The following is a 17501-nucleotide window of genomic DNA, read 5'->3' on the forward strand; positions in this document are numbered from 1 at the left end:
TACAGGTGTTTTTTATTGTCTTTCGAACCACGTTGCTTATATCGTGGCAGCGGATAAAGTATTCACAAAACAGCAGGACGATCATCAATTACAACTATTTGTCTACTTTCTTACAAAATTTGAACCGATTCACACAAGTTCGGAAGGTAGAAGCCTCACGAAAAAAGTGTTTTTGTAGCACTTAAAATCCGAACGAAGCTAGCTTTCTAAAAGCGAGTTTCCAGCTTTACCATAATAATGCATTTTTTATTTATTTGGTTAACTTTACACCCTTTCCACGTATTCAGTTCACACAGGAATGAATTTTACGTGCTACTTTTAGTTCGACTGTGAACCATCGCTAATCGACAACTCATAAATGTTTCGGGATAGAAAAAAATTAGTTTTCACTTCATCCATTTGTCTACCTTAGCGAAAAATTAGAACCGATTCGTACAAGTTTTAAGTACAGAACTGGCATGCTTCAAGAAATTCCCTGAAAACATGTTCTTTGCGCATAAAATTCAAAAGAAGCAAGAATTTTTCAAGCGGCCAAAATTTGTCAAAGACCAAGGCCCGATATCCCAGTAGACGAAATGAAAACCATCAGTCTCTCTCCAGTCTGGAGTTATTTAAAGATGACTGTTTTTGGGCGTAAAACTCGAATGGCGGTGACTGTTTCTACATGTACAACTCGAACTATGCTCATACAAATGGAACCATTAGCTGAACAATAATTTCAGCCCCATTAAAATCTTTGCAAACGAATTAATCGATTCTCACAATGTAACTGTGTGCCAGCTCCGGTTCGTTGTCGAAATCTTGCCTAATACACTGTAACATAGCTGTAACGATTATCTTGCCAGTACAGCTTGGGACGTATAGGTTAGTTAAATTATTGAGGAGGTTGTCGCGTTATACGATTGGTGGAGTGATAGGGAGAGGGAGGCAGTCGATAGCTAGAGCCACAACGCCGGAACGTCAGGTCGGGTCCTGCCACAGGCTATAACTTGTTTAGCGGCCACAGAGGCTATATGCTCTGTCGATGTCAGTAAACATCTGCACCGGTCGTAATTGCGCCGCGGTTCGAGCCGTTTCCAGCATCATCTGCTATTCTCTGTAATCTTCCTCCAGTGCAACACTATCATGTTATTCTCAATGGCCCATTCCATCCAAACACAGCCAATGAATAGACGGCTTCTATAACATATAAATTATTGGAGGTTATAATATCTGTGACCTAAAGAACGTACAGAAACATACTCTTCCTATTTTCGCCTTAATTTTCATTATGCATATGACAGACGTATTGTGGCCTACAAAAGCATCTTACTTTGTTGGATGCCGCACACATGATTCCGAAACTTCTTGCACTAGAACATCGTATGTTAGTTTGCAGTTTACACCTAATTTTTAACACACATTTTTTGGACAAACATTATTTAAAATTTAAAGACAGGACTAAGCTAGAAGAAAAACAAAGGATATTATGACTTTCCCATTGATTGTCTTTCAGCCTCGAAGTCTCAAACTTTCTTTTTCTTATCGATTGTTATATGTAATACTAGGCCATTGCTCCAGTAAAACAGACACTGGTTTGCCGAACTCCCTCTATATATATAACGAAAGTGTTGACGTTACTGGATCGTACTGGATTGCTTTCTTCCGCACTAAAGATACGTGCAGTTTTTACTTTTATAAACGCAGATAATGAGAACATCAGTTTTAGTCTTCTAACTGGTTTGATTCGGACCACCGCGAATTCCTCTACTGCGCCTACCTCTTCATCTCAGCGCAGCATTTGCAACCTACACTCCTGGAAATTGAAATAAGAACACCGTGAAATCATTGTCCCAGGAAGGGGAAACTTTATTGACACATTCCTGGGGTCAGATACATCACATGATCACACTGACAGAACCACAGGCACATAGACACAGGCAACAGAGCATGCACAATGTCGGCACTAGTACAGTGTATATCCACCTTTCGCAGCAATGCAGGCTGCTATTCTCCCATGGGGACGATCGTAGACATGCTGGATGTAGTCCTGTGGAACGGCTTGCCATGCCATTTCCACCTGGCGCCTCAGTTGGACCAGCGTTCGTGCTGGACGTGCAGACCGCGTGAGACGACGCTTCATCCAGTCCCAGACATGCTCAATGGGGGACAGATTCGGAGATCTTGCTGGCCAGTTGACTTACACCTTCTAGAGCACGTTGGGTGGCACGGGATACATGCGGACATGCATTGTCCTGTTGGAACAGCAAGTTCCCTTGCCGGTCTAGGAATGGTAGAACGATGGGTTCGATGACGGTTTGGATGTACCGTGCACTATTCAGTGTCCCCTCGACGATCACCAGTGGTGTACGGCCAGTGTAGGAGATCGCTCCCCACACCATGACGCCGGGTGTTGGCCCTGTGTGCCTCGGTCGTATGCAGTCCTGAATCGTGGCGCACACCTGCACGGCGCCAAACACGCATACGACCATCTTTGGCACCAAGGCAGAAGCGACTCTCATCGCTGAAGACGACACGTCTCCATTCGTCCCTCCATTCACGCCTGTCACGACACCACTGGAGGCGGGCTGCACGATGTTGTGGCGTGAGCGGAAGACGGCCTAACGGTGTGCGGGACCGTAGCCCAGCTTCATGGAGACGGTTGCGAATGGTCCTCGCCGATGCCCCAGGAGCAACAGTGTCCCTAATTTGCTGGGAAGTGGCGGTGCGGTCCCCTACGGCACTGCGTAGGATCCTACGGTCTTGGCGTGCATCCGTGCATCGCTGCGGTCCGGTCCCAGGTCGACGGGCACGTGCACCTTCCGCCGACCACTGGCGACAACATCGTTGTACTGTGGAGATCTCACGCCCCACGTGTTGAGCAATTCGGCGGTACGTCCACCCGGCCTCCCGCATGCCCACTATACGCCCTCGCTCAAAGTCCGTCAACTGCACATACGGTTCACGTCCACGCTGTCGCGGCATGCTACCAGTGTTAAAGACTGCGATGGAGCTCCGTCTGCCACGGCAAACTGGCTGACACTGACGACGGCGGTGCACAAATGCTGCGCAGCTAGCGCCATTCGACGGCCAACACCGCGGTTCCTGGTGTGTCCGCTGTGCCGTGCGTGTGATCATTGCTTGTACAGCCCTCTCGCAGTGTCCGGAGCAAGTATGGTGGGTCTGACACACCGGTGTCAATGTGTTCTTTTTTCCATTTGCAGGAGTGTATGTCCTCAATCGTTTGCTGCGTGTATTACAGGCTCTGTCTTTCTCGACAGTTTTTACTCCCTACAGCTCCTTCAGTAACATGGAAGTCACGCCCTGATGTCGTAACAGATTTCGTATCGTTTGTCCCTTCTCCTTGTCAGTGTTTCCCAAATATTCCTTTACTCGCCGATTTGAGCAGAACTTCCACATTTCCTACCTTATCAGTCCAACTAATTTCTAACATTCATCTGTAGCATCACATCTTAAATGCTTCGATTTTCTTCTGTTCGGGTTTCTACACAGTCCATGTTTTACTACCATACAGTGCTGTGCTCGAGACATAAGTTCTCAGAAATTTCTTCCTGTGTGGATGATGTCTTTCCGAAAGTCAGATGGTATATCGGCAGACTCAAATAATCTACACGCTTACTTGAATAATCGTTTTGTTGTCATTTCCCCCAGTGATTTTATAAATTCTGATAACATGTTACCTGTACTTTCTGCTTATTTGTTCTTAAGTCTTCCAATGCTCTCTGACATTCGGATTCTTACACTGGATCGCATAGCTCTTCCTTGTTGACTCCTGTTTCTTCTTCCGTTACGTCATCAGGCACTTCAGTAGGCTCTTTCCAAATATCCGCTCTATCCTCTGCGGTTAATAGCGGAATACCCATTGCACTCACTCTTATTGTTACCACAGGTGCTCTTAAATTCCCCAAAGTTTGTTTTGCCTTTTCTATATGCTCATTATATCCTTCCAACAGGCATTCCTTTTTCAATTTCTTTATATTTTTCATGCAGCCATTTCGCCTTAGCTTCTCTGCGCGTGCTATTTATTTCGTTTCTAAGTGACTTGTATTTACGTATTCCTGAATTTCACTAAACGTTTTCGTACTTCCTTCTTTCGTCGATCAACTGAAGTATTTCTTCTGTTACTCATAGTTTCTTCGTAACTACCCTCTCTATACCTATATTTTCTTTCCACCTTCTGTGTTTGCCCTTTTTAGAATTGTACATTCCTTTTCAATCGAAATGTGTGCTGAGATATTCATTACCGTAATACCTATAGCCGCTGAGAACTTCAAGCGTATCTCTTCATTTCTTAATACTGCCCTTCTTTACGCTTTAGTTCTTCCTCAGTACTCTATTGAATTTCATCCTACACTTCATCACTACTAAATTTTGATGAGTCTGAGTCTCGTGTATCTGCTCCAGGGTACGCTATCAATCCAGTATCTGATTTCGGAATCTGTGGCAAATCATGAGTTAATATAACTGAAATCTTCCTTATCTCCCGACCTTTTCCAAGTGTATGTCTTTCTCTTGTGATTCTTGAACAAAATATTCGCTGTTACTATCTGAAATTTATTGCAGAATGGTTAAAATGGCTCTGAGCACTAAGGGACTTAACTTCTGAGGTCATCAGTCCCCTAGAACTTAGAAGTACTTAAACCTAACTAACCTAAGGACATCACACACATCCATGCCCGAGGCAGGATTCGAACCTGCAACCGCAGCGGTCGCACGATTCCAGACTGTAGCGCCTAGAAACTGACTAAGGTTCTGAGGCAACACATCATTAATAAAGAATCTTGAGTGCTCGGAAACATGCTTAAGGAATAACTTTGGTGCTTACGATTATCTTGTAGACATTGATTTAAGGAGTTAGGTATATGGACTACCGCTTCACAGTACATTTATTATCTCATAAAGTCATAAAGTTGATTGTAAGTAGCGCACTACACTTCAAAAGGGACAATGATGCACATACTTACAGCACCATAAGAAAAAAATAATATTCATTGTTCAACATTAGAGTTGTCTTTAAATAAAAATCGGTGACTCATGCTACCTCCTAAAATTTTCATAAATTATCCAATGATATAAAGTATCTGACAGAAAGAAAAGTCAAAATTGCAATCCAACTGAAAAAGGTTCTGTTTGAAAGCTCCATCTATTCCGTAGAAGAATTTCTATTTTTGTAGTGTATAAGAGATGGTGAGTTGGAATTACTGATCCCATCTGTATTTAAACATAAAAAAATGCATAAATTGTCAGCATGTAGCCGTGTTTATAAATGATGAATAATGTGAATGTAAAATGACTTATTCCACATAATGAAGATTAATCATACAAATGATCTGTGGAAATCGGTGAAGTACAGAACTATCTTTAGGCTGTGTCTTACAGTCTATGCTTACTGGAATGTGCTAAGTTTGCGTAGATTAACATTGTTGATAATTGCCCGAAATATGTAAATATAGGTTAAGCGAAATTGTGTATAATTGTACGGTCATGCGCTGTTGTCATCGTTATAAGCATTGGATTTTCTGCAAGCTGTCCAACAAACAACATTCTCTCCGTTTATCAATAAGCATTATTGAAAATGTTCCACTGCGTCGTGGATCTAAACCTAGATAATGTTTCCGCTTTGTGTGTGGTAGCCCAAGAGAGTCTCTCCTTTTTGCACTATACCATACGATTACAACGAATGTTAATTTTTCTTTTAATCTACTATTTTCTCTGCAACTGTTACAAGTTTGTGTCAGTCTTGTGGCTCATTAATTGCAGTTACTAACTTTAGCTGAATCGCGTAGAGCGGTACAAACTGCCCAGATGTTATATGCTTTTCCCGGTTTATAATTCTTGTTCCCAACCAGGATTTCACACTTACGCGCATGGAGCTGTTCAACCTAAACTAAGTAAGCTACGTTGTCTTTAAAACATGAAACTGTTTTTATAACTATGTTGCTGCACTGTTACTTAATACTATTTATTTTGTACTTAAACTACCAGATCAGATATCTGATACTCCCTGCGTTGTATGGTCTAAATTAGGTACTCGCATTGTAATACAAGCTAAGACACACATATACAAAATTGAAGGAACCAATGAGAGGTGAATCGATAAAGCAGGGTAAAATCTCTGACTTTGGGCAATTATCCCTCAAGACAATCCAGTTAAGTGCCAAAAAAACTGGTATAGCCGTGCGTATTCAAATATAGAGATATATAAATAGGTAGAATACGGTACTGCGCTCGGCAACGCCTGTACAAGACAACAAGTGTCTGGAGCAGTTGTTAGATCGGTTACTGCTGCTACAATGGCAGGTTATTAAGATTTAAGTGAGTTTGTTCGGGGTGTTGTAATCGACTCAAGAGCGATGGGACACAGCATCTTCGAGGTAACGATGAAGTGGGGATTTTCCCGTACGACCATTCCACGAGTGTTCCGTGAATATTAGGAATACGGTGAAATATCAAACCTCTATCGCTGCGGCCGGAAAAAGATCCTTCAAGAACGGGACCAACTAAGACTGAAGAGTCTCGTTCAACGTGATAGAAGTGCAACCATTCCGCAAATTGCTGCAGATTTCAATGCTGGGTTATCAACAAACGTCGGCAACCGAACCGTTGAACGAAACATCATCGATGTGGGTTTTTGGAGACGAAGCCACACCCGTGTACCCCTGATGACTGCACGACACAAAGCTTTACACCTTGCCTGGGACCATCAACTCCGAAGTTGGACAGTTGGTGACTGGAAACGTGTTGCCTGGTCTGACGAGTCCAGTTTCAAATTGTATCCATCGCATGGACGTGTGCGAGTATGGTGACAACCTCATGAATTCATGGACCCTGAAAGTCAGCAGGGTACTGTTCAAGCTGGTGGAGACTCTGTAATGGCGTGGGGCGTGTGCAGTTGGAGTGATGTGGGCCGCTGATACATCTAGATACGACTCTGAGAGGTGACACGTAAGCATCCTGTCTGATGACTTGCATCCGTTGATGGCCATTGGGCATTCCAACAGACTTAGGCAATTGTAGCAGGACAATGCGACACCCCATACGTCTCTTCTGAGTTTTAACACTTCCACTGGCCACCAAATCCCTAGACATGAACATTACGGAATCTGTCTGGGATGCCTTGCAACGTGCTGTTCCGAAGAGAACTCCACTCTCTCGTACTCTTACGGACAACCCTGCAGGATTCACGGTGTCAGTTCCCTCCAGCACTACTTCAGACAGCCGGCCGTGGTGGCCGAGTGGTTCTAGGCGCTACAGTCTGGAGCCGCATGACCGGTACGGTCGCAGGTTCGTATCGTGTCTCGGGAATGGATGTGTGTGATATCCTTAGGTTAGTTAGGTTTAAGTAGTTCTAAGTTCTAAGGGACTGATGACCTAAGATGTTAAGTCCCATAGTGCTCAGAGCCATTTGAACCATTTTTGTAATATGTAGAAAACCGCCCACACAACCTGCCACTGAATATTTCTTGCAGAGAATAAAGGTGAAATCCGTATGACTCCACTACTTTTCTTTTGTTTATTGGGGTATGGGAATTTCATGGTTTTTTCAACGTTATTTACAATTCCATAGACCTACGATGCTAATGCTCATAACAGGAATACTTAGTGCCGAAACCTTAAACTAGGTCTGTGCAGCAATGGAAGAAAGTTATCGGAACAGATGAGTCTTGTTTACAATTTCGTACAGAGCCTATGTTCCAAGAGTGAAATACGGTGGGGTTTAGGAGTTGATTTGGGCAGCCATAACCTGATATTCCATGGACCCCATTGTTACTCTGTAAGTTCGCTTTCCTGCCAAGGAGTGTTTTGGCTGTTCAGGTCAGTCCCATGGTACTATGTTCGTTCTCCCATGGTGATGATATGTTCGAAGGCGAAAGGCCTCTATTCGCACAGCTCGCATCGAACAACACTGGTTTCTTGAACATGAGGATGAATTTTCGCATCTCTCCTTGCCACCATAGTTACCAAATCTCTCTCTCTCTCTCTCTCTCTCTCTCTCTCTCTCTCTCTCTATATATATATATATATATATATATATATATATATATATATATATATATATGACGACAGTAACTGTTCTCGAAAGAACAGATTACTGTTGTTGACCGTGCAGCTTTTCCCTGGAGTAAATGATGACTAACTGAAACCCTCAGCTGCCGACAGGTGTTGTTGATATACCTCGATGTGGACAACTGAAAATGTGTGCCCCGACCGGGACTCGAACCCGGGATCTCCTGCTTACATGGCAGACGCTCTATCCATCTGAGCCACCGAGGACACAGATGAATAGCGCGACTGCAGGGATTCATCCCTTGCACGCTTCCCGTGAGACTCACATTCCCAACTGTCCACAATTCTACATATGTAATGTATCTTATAGACATTTGTCTCTTCACTCATTACTCGCGCACGCTTTGGCGATTCCCGTAAGAGTTTGGGCAACCTGTGCGCATTCGCACAGACGAAGGTCAATGGCTGGGTAGCCTTTAACTATATAAGTTACTCCTTGTGGTCAAGTTTGGAGAGAATTGTATGTGATCGTTGTCCACACCCATCGTCGTTAACTGAACTTGGCACTATTTTGCTGTTAACACATAGTGTGCTGCGGGGCGATAACTGTTGTAGAAATAATTCAAAAGCCAAGATCGCTTAAATACTGCTTACTGTAAGGTTCCATAGAAAACCATGCGGGGCCTATATTTATCCATTCCGAGACGACTGTAAGCTGTTTAGAGTATCAACTATTCCTCTAAGGCGTATTATGCATGGTTATGTGGCGTGTTTCTGTTGTATCGATATTTTTGTATATTCCCTGCATATAATACCAGATAGCAAATGAATTCTCCCAAACACAAATAGGCTCATAGCTGTTTTGATGAACATTTGGCTGGGGTAAAACAGCCTCGCAGTAGAAACACCGTGGTCACTAATTCCTTTGACTTCAGCACTACTCGCATGTGGTCTGTCGGAAAAATAGCTAACCAGGTACTTCTGACATTAGTTCAAGGCGTTTTAGTGCTACCGAATTCAAGCCATTCTCAAATAACTCGTCGATTGACGTGCTTGAATCTGGACATCCGTGAAAAATCCGATTGTATTGATGTAACACATAATAAATAACATTTCAGTACTACCACTGTCCAGACTTGAAATCAAAAGCTTTCCATAATAGTGTTTCCAGAAAGAAGTTATTCCATTTAAAGGCTCTGAGTCTTACTTACCCTAGATAAATTATGTGTTCATTCAGTCGCTCTATGATATTCGAGTGGGAGCGAAATTTGGAAATTAGTGCCAACGTCTTATGGGACTAAACTGCTGAGGTCATCGCTCCCTAAGCTTACGCACTACTTAATCTAACTTAAACTAACTTACGCTATGGACAACACACGCACCCATGCCAGATGGAGGACTCGAACCTCCGACGGTGGGAGCCGCGCGGGCCGTAACACGGCGCCTAAGACCGCGCGGCCCGGGTGGGAGTCTCTGGTTTGTTGTAGAAATATGAACTATCCCGGAGGACATTTCAAAATCCACCACGTAGGACAGAGGAATCTACAAACAAAGCCGACAAAAAAAGCAACAAATTTCTTGTTTTAGATCGTCTCCTCAGCTTCAGATCAAAGAGCTACGATCACTCTTCAATTTTTGCCACGCCCCAGAAAGTAACGAAACTGATATAACGGGAGACGCTGGTTCCACAGCAAGCAGCCTCTACATCTGACTACATTTCGTGCTGTTGTCGATGTTGTGGGATGGTCCCTTCCATCTTAGGGAACATCCCTCCCGAGTGACGTAGCCTTTGTTCCCCTACTGTGACGCTATATTCCCAAGAGATTCCATCACGTATCTAGCTTTCGAATTCTCCCTCCTACAGCTGCGTTTCCCAACGCGAAGAAACGTCGTAAGCTACAGCTGCAACATCACTCAGTCACAAGTGGCATATGTCCACTTTTAAAAATACCTGGATGTAAAAGTTTGTAGGGAATCGAAATGGAATCATATTAATGGCTAAGTCATAGGTAAGTCATGTAGTGAATTTGACTTTATATGTTCGATACTAGGAAAAGACAGTCAGTCTACAAAGGAGACTGCTTATTAATCACACTCGCAGAACGTAGCTGAGGGGTGGGGGGAAAGAGGACTAACAGGGATATTGAATGTATACCAAGACAGTGGCACGAATGTCACAGGTCTGGGAGACTTCCTGGAAAGCGGTAAGAAAATGTTGAAGAAACGGATCTGACAGAATGTTGGAGATAGAATTAAATTACGTCGTTTGTGAGACTCCCGGGACAGCGTTAGGAAAATGTTGAAGAAACGGATTTGACAGAACGTTGAAGATGGACGTAAATTACGTCACGAAATCGTAAATACGCAGTTTCAGTAACCTCTGTTACGCGAAGAATCTACAGATAATCTTCAGACACTTATGTGTTGCTACCGCAAATATCATTAAGGCAAGTTTACACTGATTACGGTATATCTACTTGTATGTCATCAGTCGTTCATCCAGCATACAATGTACGGCTAGAACGAAATGAATCAGTGAAATGTGATGCCTCCCTAAGTACCATCTTCCATTTACTTCATAATGGATTGCAGAATATGCTTTTATATGTAAAGGTATAGTTAGTCCATGTTCACTTCCGCATACTACACGAAAAAGAACAAGTCCAAGCGCAGTGAACACATGAAGCGCGCCGTCTAGTCCAAGTCCAAGTGTCCTGCCGGAAATGCCTTCGGAGCTCACCTACTGCACAATCAAAATATCGTGTAATGTCTCTTATATTAAGAAGGCTGTCCACGAAATGCTTATGTACCGGAAATATATATCTTTGTTATATAACGCGAGGATGAAGAAAAACCATCTTCACCATGCGACAATCGGTGAAAAGTCCTAAGGAAATTAGATGAAAATATTTGTAACGATTCATTTCGTATAGTTCTTTTCAGTGGAGGGTAACACAGTTGAAATTATTTCATCCGTATTTATGTATCGTTAAAAAGTAATTATTCTCCAAACAGTCCTCAAAAGTGATTGAGATTAAGGCACAATAATGGCGAGATATTTTTCTGCATATGTTCTCCCACTTGAACGGTAGCTTATCGCACACCGCTTGCAGAACGGTGAAGTGCATATCAAAGCAACAGAGGCGATAACAGTACAAAAGCGCTACCGAGGCTGATGAATGCAAGCTTATATCCTACGTCACAACAACAGCAAGACGCACAGTACGGGGTATTAACCGAAAAATCGGAAAGATTTTATTACCTACTAGAGACGCAGATTTATTAAATCAAATACAGACCATATTCTTTTGATTCGAATTCTCTTAACGATTCAAATATGTAGATATACAAAAATGTCGTAGTGTACTGAAAAATATAGTTACCTTATAGTATATGTAGTTTCAGCGTTAGTGGAACGTAGCGAGAGTCCGATGCGGATTTATAAGCACCGACATATAGGCAAGGTAATAATGTGAGGCCGGCCGGTGTGACCGAGCGGTTCTAGGCGCTTCAGTCTGGAACCGCGTGACCGCTACGGTCGCAGGTTCGAATCCTGCCTCTGGCATGGATGTGTGTGATTTCCTTAGGTTAGTTAGGTTTACTTAGTTCTAAGTTCTAGGAGACTGATGACCTCAGATGTTAAGTCCCATATTGCTCAGAGCCATTTGAACCATTAATGTGGCAGAAGGTGTTTCCAACGTGCGTGTCGTAAATGCGTAAACGTGAACTAAGACTACGTTATTACTAACTGCGTCCAAACAGGACCATCGCGCTTCTATTATTTTCTAGGCTGAAGAAGGATAAACACCGGTGTACATCCACTGGAGAATGAAGATCGTGTATAGGGCACCACGTCTGTCGAAAACAGCAGTTGTGGAATGGTGCGCCAAATTCCGTGCTGGTCGTGATACGAAAGAAGACCCCTTATCACAAATATCGTAACGCAGACGTTACATCAATTCAAGGGGGAAACATTGGAGCACCTATCCTGTAGTACTGGTCTCTCCCCATGTGATTATCACGACTTCGGTCCTTAAAAAGAACCTTGAAGGGTCGACTATTTCAGTCGGACGAGGATGTGCAGTAGGCAGTAACGGACTTCACGCAGCATGGCTGGTGTTTTACCAAACGAGTACCAAACAAGTATCTTCAACGTGGTGAGCTGGTGTGCTGATTGGCTCAATACCCACAGTAACTTTTACTGATTGTCAGACCGATTGTGAACTGTATGGCCTTCGAACGAAAACCTTTTGATTGCTCCACTTTTTCGTTGGGTCATCAGTATTCTGAGTGCTTTGATGCGTCCCGCCGCGAATTCCTCTCCTGTGCCAATCTCTTGATTTCAGAGTAGCACTTGCAACCTACAACCTCAGTTATTTATTGCATGTATTCCAGTCTCTGTCTTCCTTTGCAGTTTTTGCCCTCTACAACTCCCTCTAGTATCATGGAACTTATTCCCTGATGTTATAACAGATGTCCTATCATTCTGTCCCTCCTTCTTGTCAGTGTTTTCCACATATTCATTTCCTTTCCGATTCTGCTCAGAACCTCCTCATTCCTTACCTTATCAGTCCATCTAACTTTCAACATTCGTCTGGAGCACCACATCCCAAATTCTTCGATTCTCTTCTGTTCCGGTTTTCCCACAGTCCATGTTTCACTACCATACAGTTCTGTGCTCCAGACGTACATTCTCAAAAATTTGTTCCCCAAATTAAAGCCTTTGTTTGATACCAGTAGACTTCTCTTGGCTAGGAACGCCGTTTTTGCGAGTGCTGTCTGCTTTTGATGTCCTCCTTGCTCCGTCCATTATTGGTTATTTTGCTGTTTAGGTAGTACCACTTTTTTTTCCTCAAGTTCATTTACTTCGTGACTATCAACCCTGATGTTAAGTTTCTCGCTGTTGGCATTTCTGCTACTTCACATTACTTTCGTCTTTCTTCGATTTATTCTCAAGCCATATTCTGTACTCACTGGACTGTTCATTCCATTCAGCAGATCAGGTAATTCTTCTTCACTTTCAATCAGATTAGCATTGTCAACAACGAATATTACTTTAATGAATGAACTTTAATCCCACTCCTGAATCTTTCGCTGTTTCAATGCAGTTTGGCTGATTTAAGAGGAACAGCCAGCAAATTAGGCGGCTTCATTAAAAATGGGGCCACTCTGCAAGAGCTGCCACTCTTTCGTTTATTTCTATCATTGCTTCTTCGGTATACAGATTGTACAGTAGGGGTGAAACACTACATCCCTGTCTTACACCCTTCTTAATCCAAGCGCTTCGTTCTTGTTCTACTACTCTTATTATTACCTCTTGTCCATAGTGAATACTACCCGTCTCTTCCTATAACTTACACCTTTTTTTCTCAGAGTTTCTAACGTCATGCACCATTTTACATCATCGAACGCTTTTTCCAGGTCAGAGTTTCTAACATCATGCACCATTTTAGATTATTGAACGCTTTTTCCAGGTCGAAAAAAGCTATGAATGTGTCTTGATTTTTCTTTAATTTGCTTCCATTATCAACCGCAACGTCAGAATTGCTTCTCTGTTGCCCTTACTTTTCCTAAAGCCAAACTGATTGTCATCTAACACAACTACAATTTTCTTATACTTGGAGAGAATTTGTTCGTATAAGCAGATTGGCATCTCTTGGGAAGTAACTGGGGCTGTGAAGCGTAAATGATTGCAATGAGCACAAGGATAGCGTTATGTCATATTTAAGTTCATGACAGTGTGAAACGAAGCATGAAGAATTGAGGCGGTGCATATTCTGAATAGGGGACAAAGTACATGATGAGTACGCAGTAATGAGTCATTGTCACTCCCAGAAGACTTCATGTTAGTACCACGTAACAGCGGCTCTGGAATCAATAACGGCCTCAATTCGGCGAATAAGAGAGACAAAGCATTTCCTCATGTATACAGCTGAAGCCACCATCGGTGAATAGCTACAACAGAGTGAACGACAGTGCAGGGATTTGACTGCAATTTCTAGATAGTCACAGACGCTTTTTGTGAGAATTGAATCGATGATTTAGTATGACAGTCGAGCTGTAATAGCGCGCCTATATCTTCATCAAACCAGGAACGTGTGTGTGCTACCCTGTGAACGCGGTTCTTGTCGTTTTGGAAGAGAGGGCAACACTTATTCAGCAAAAATACTCAAAAAAACGTTTTGGGTGATGTTGATGGTAACCTGAATGAGTGTACCCAAGTCATGGTTCGAAATACACCAACAAGACATCACAGAACTATCTGGTGTCTGATTTATATACTCCACACACTGTGGATGAGAATGCCGCATTGGGCCGTCGTTGCAATGCTGCAATTGAAAAGAGGCAAAAGTCACGCTACACGCTTTGTCAGTTATTTTGCTGTTTCAATGCAGTTTGGCTGATTTAAGAGGAACAGCCAGCAAATTAGGCGGCTTCATTAAAAATGGGGCCACTCTGCAACGTCCAGCCGTCGTAAGGCACTGATTCCATACAACCGACTGGAACATACACACCCCTTCACTGTAGTTAGATCTGATGATGATGATAGGATATCACGTTTCCTCGCCTTGAGAAACGCAGCTGTAGAAGGGAGAATTTGAACGCTAGAAACGTGATGGAATCTCTTGGGAGTAGAGCATCACAGGAGGGGAACAAAGGCTGTAGGTGCTCAAGAGGGATCTTCCCTATGATGGAAGAGACTATCCCAGAACAATGATAGCAGGATGGAATAAAGTCAAATGCGGAATTCGCTTGTTGTGGAATCAATGACTCCCCTTAGCACAGATCAGTTTCATTACTTTCTGGGGCGTGGCAGAAGTTGAAGAGTGATCGTAGTTCTTTGATCTGAATCTGCAAAGGGGATTTAAAACAAAGAATTCGTTGCTTCATTGTCGGCCTTGTTTTAGGTTCCTCTGTGCTAGACGATGGATACTGGAAATGTTCTCTGAGATAGTTTAGGTTTGCATAAAAAACAAGAGACTCCCACTAGGACATCATTGTGCGACTGAAAAGAAAACACTGTATAATTTATGTAGGGTAAGTGAAAAAATATAGAATAACTGCTTTTTGAAAACCCGATTATGGAAAGCTTTTGGTTACAAGTTTGGAGAATGGGTGATGATCATTTCCATGTACCTTTGTCCCACTCCAACTCGGGGTTGGCCTTGTTTCTATGTAATTGGCAATTTTAGTATCAGAGGGTGGCATTCCTGTCGCCACCCCGTAACCCTAGAACGGAATTAATGTACCCTAGCTGTCTGCGTCCAGTGTAAGCCATGAAATAGTGCGAACGTTTTTCAAATGTCTAAGAGTCGTGTAACTGAGGCGGGACGTGGGGAGCAGCCCGGTATTCACTTTGGGGCATGTGGAAAATCGCCTAAAACCACATCCAGGTTGGCCAGCACACCGGCCCACGTCGTTAATCCACCGAGCGGATTTTATCCGGGGTTGGCGCTCCTACCCGAGTTTAGGAAGCAGCGCATTAGCGCCCTCGACTGACCTGGAGGGGCCCTGATGATTATCTGATGCAAGATTTTGTGGTCCGTGACTGCAGAGAATACAGTGTATTCTTGCTAATAGCATGCTGCAGTACTTCACTGTCATGACTTAAGTCAGCCTTTGAGGGGAAGGCCATAATGCAGCCTTGCTCTACGCCATGTGCCCAACCTGCCTATCCATGTCGTCCCCACAGTCACAAAGTTGTCTGCTGCTGTCAAACTTAACTGTCTCACATTTCAGAGACTAATAGGGGCTCGTAGGGAGTTTACACCGCTATTGTTAAATATTAAATGGTATTCATGTCTTGGGGCCGCTCCTGTTCCTTATTTATATAAATGATATGCCCTCTAGTATTATGGGTATCTTTAAAATATTTCTGTTTGCTGATGACACTAGCTTGGTAGTAAAGGATGTTGTGTGCAACATTGACTCGGTTTCAAGTAGTGCAGTACATGACCTCAATTCATGGCTTGTAGAAAATAAATTAACGTCAAATCACAGTAAGACTCAGTTTTTACAGTTTCTAACACATAATTCAACAAAATCTGACGTTTTAATCCCACAGAACAGGCATATGATTAGTGAAACTGAACAGTTCAAATTTCTAGGTGTTCAGATAGATAGTAAGCTGTCGTGGAAAGCCCACGTTCGGGATCTTGTTCAAAGACTTAATACTACCATTTTCACTATTCGAACGGTATCAAAAGTGGAATGATACTTCAACACGTAAATTAGTCTACTTTGGTTATTTTCATTCACTTATGTCGTATGGTATTATGTTTTGGGGTAACTCTTCCCATCCTAGAAGGATATTTTTGGCTCAGAAACGGGCGGTTCGGGCAATAAGTGGTGTGAGTTCACGAACCTCTTGTCGACCTCTGTTCACGAGTCTGGGTATTTTGACATTGGCCTCTCAATATGTATATTCCTTATTGTCGTTTCTTGTTACAAATATTAGTTTATTTCCAAGAATAAGCAGTTTTCACTCGGTTAATTCGCAGCAGAAATCATTCCTCCATTTGGATCGGACTTCCTTAACTCTTGTGCAAAAAGGTGTGCAGTACACTGCTGCATCCATTTTCAATAAGCTGCCACTCGAATTCAAAAATCTTAGCAGTAATCCACGCGCTTTCAAAACTAAGCTGAAGAGTTTCCTCATGGGTCACTCCTTCTATTCTTTCGAGGAGTTCCTTAAAAATTAAGCTGATTCTTATTGTATTGCTGAAAGCGTTTACTTAAACTTTGGACCGACCTTTTTCAGGTTCATGAACATTTATTTTTATGTTATTACTTTTATGTTGTAAGATCATATACTGACACCTTGGAGATTTGTTCCTCAATCTGGTACTACGGAACTGGACGTATAAATAAATAAAAATAAAAAAAATAAATCTACTTTGCTACCATGCAACCAATGCGTCCTTTTAAGAGGGTAGTTAATATTTGCTCTGGTCAGCTTACCGTCTGCATATTATTATTCCTGAAGTACAACAATTACGTAATACCAGAGATTCTATCCACATCGTGAGCTCTTTCACTAAAATCGCTGGGGATACAGGTTAATGTAGCCTTGCTACTGCCCAACCTGGCTATCCATGTCGTCCCCGCAGTCACACACACACTCTGCTGCTGTCAAACTTACCTGTCTCACATTTTAGACTTATAGGGGCTCGTAGGGAGGTTGCACCACTATTGTTATATTTTAAATGGTATTCATACAGAACTATTTGTAACTACACGGTCGATGTGACATTAACGTGACGTTAATGTGACCAAGGCCTATGTTCGACGTCAATGTGCAGCAACCACTCACTGACGGCAGGTGGCAGCTCTAGTAGTGGAAAGTATATAAAACGTGTCGATGGGACGCCGTTAACAGTGCAGTCGTTGTAATGCGGAAACGGAGCGATTTTTCTGAGGTCCAGAAGGGCAGGATAATTGGCTTTCGGGCAAAGAATGGAAGAATTCATGAAATGACTAAGTTTGTGAACTGT

The 17501-nt window shown here is 42.8% G+C and overlaps 1 protein-coding gene and 1 non-coding gene across 2 annotated transcripts in view; both read right to left on the minus strand.

Moving 5' to 3' along the window:
• The window catches only part of LOC126176734 (UNC93-like protein), a 515292-nt gene that overhangs the window by 349336 nt on the left and 148455 nt on the right, over nucleotides 1–17501 (minus strand). The gene's annotated exons all lie outside the window — the stretch shown is intronic.
• Trnat-ugu (transfer RNA threonine (anticodon UGU)) lies at nucleotides 8201–8274 on the minus strand. Its single transcript has one exon. It is a non-coding gene; the product is annotated as a tRNA-Thr (tRNA).

This window comes from Schistocerca cancellata, chromosome 3 (genome assembly GCF_023864275.1).
Source record: "Schistocerca cancellata isolate TAMUIC-IGC-003103 chromosome 3, iqSchCanc2.1, whole genome shotgun sequence".
NCBI lineage: Eukaryota > Metazoa > Arthropoda > Insecta > Orthoptera > Acrididae > Schistocerca > Schistocerca cancellata.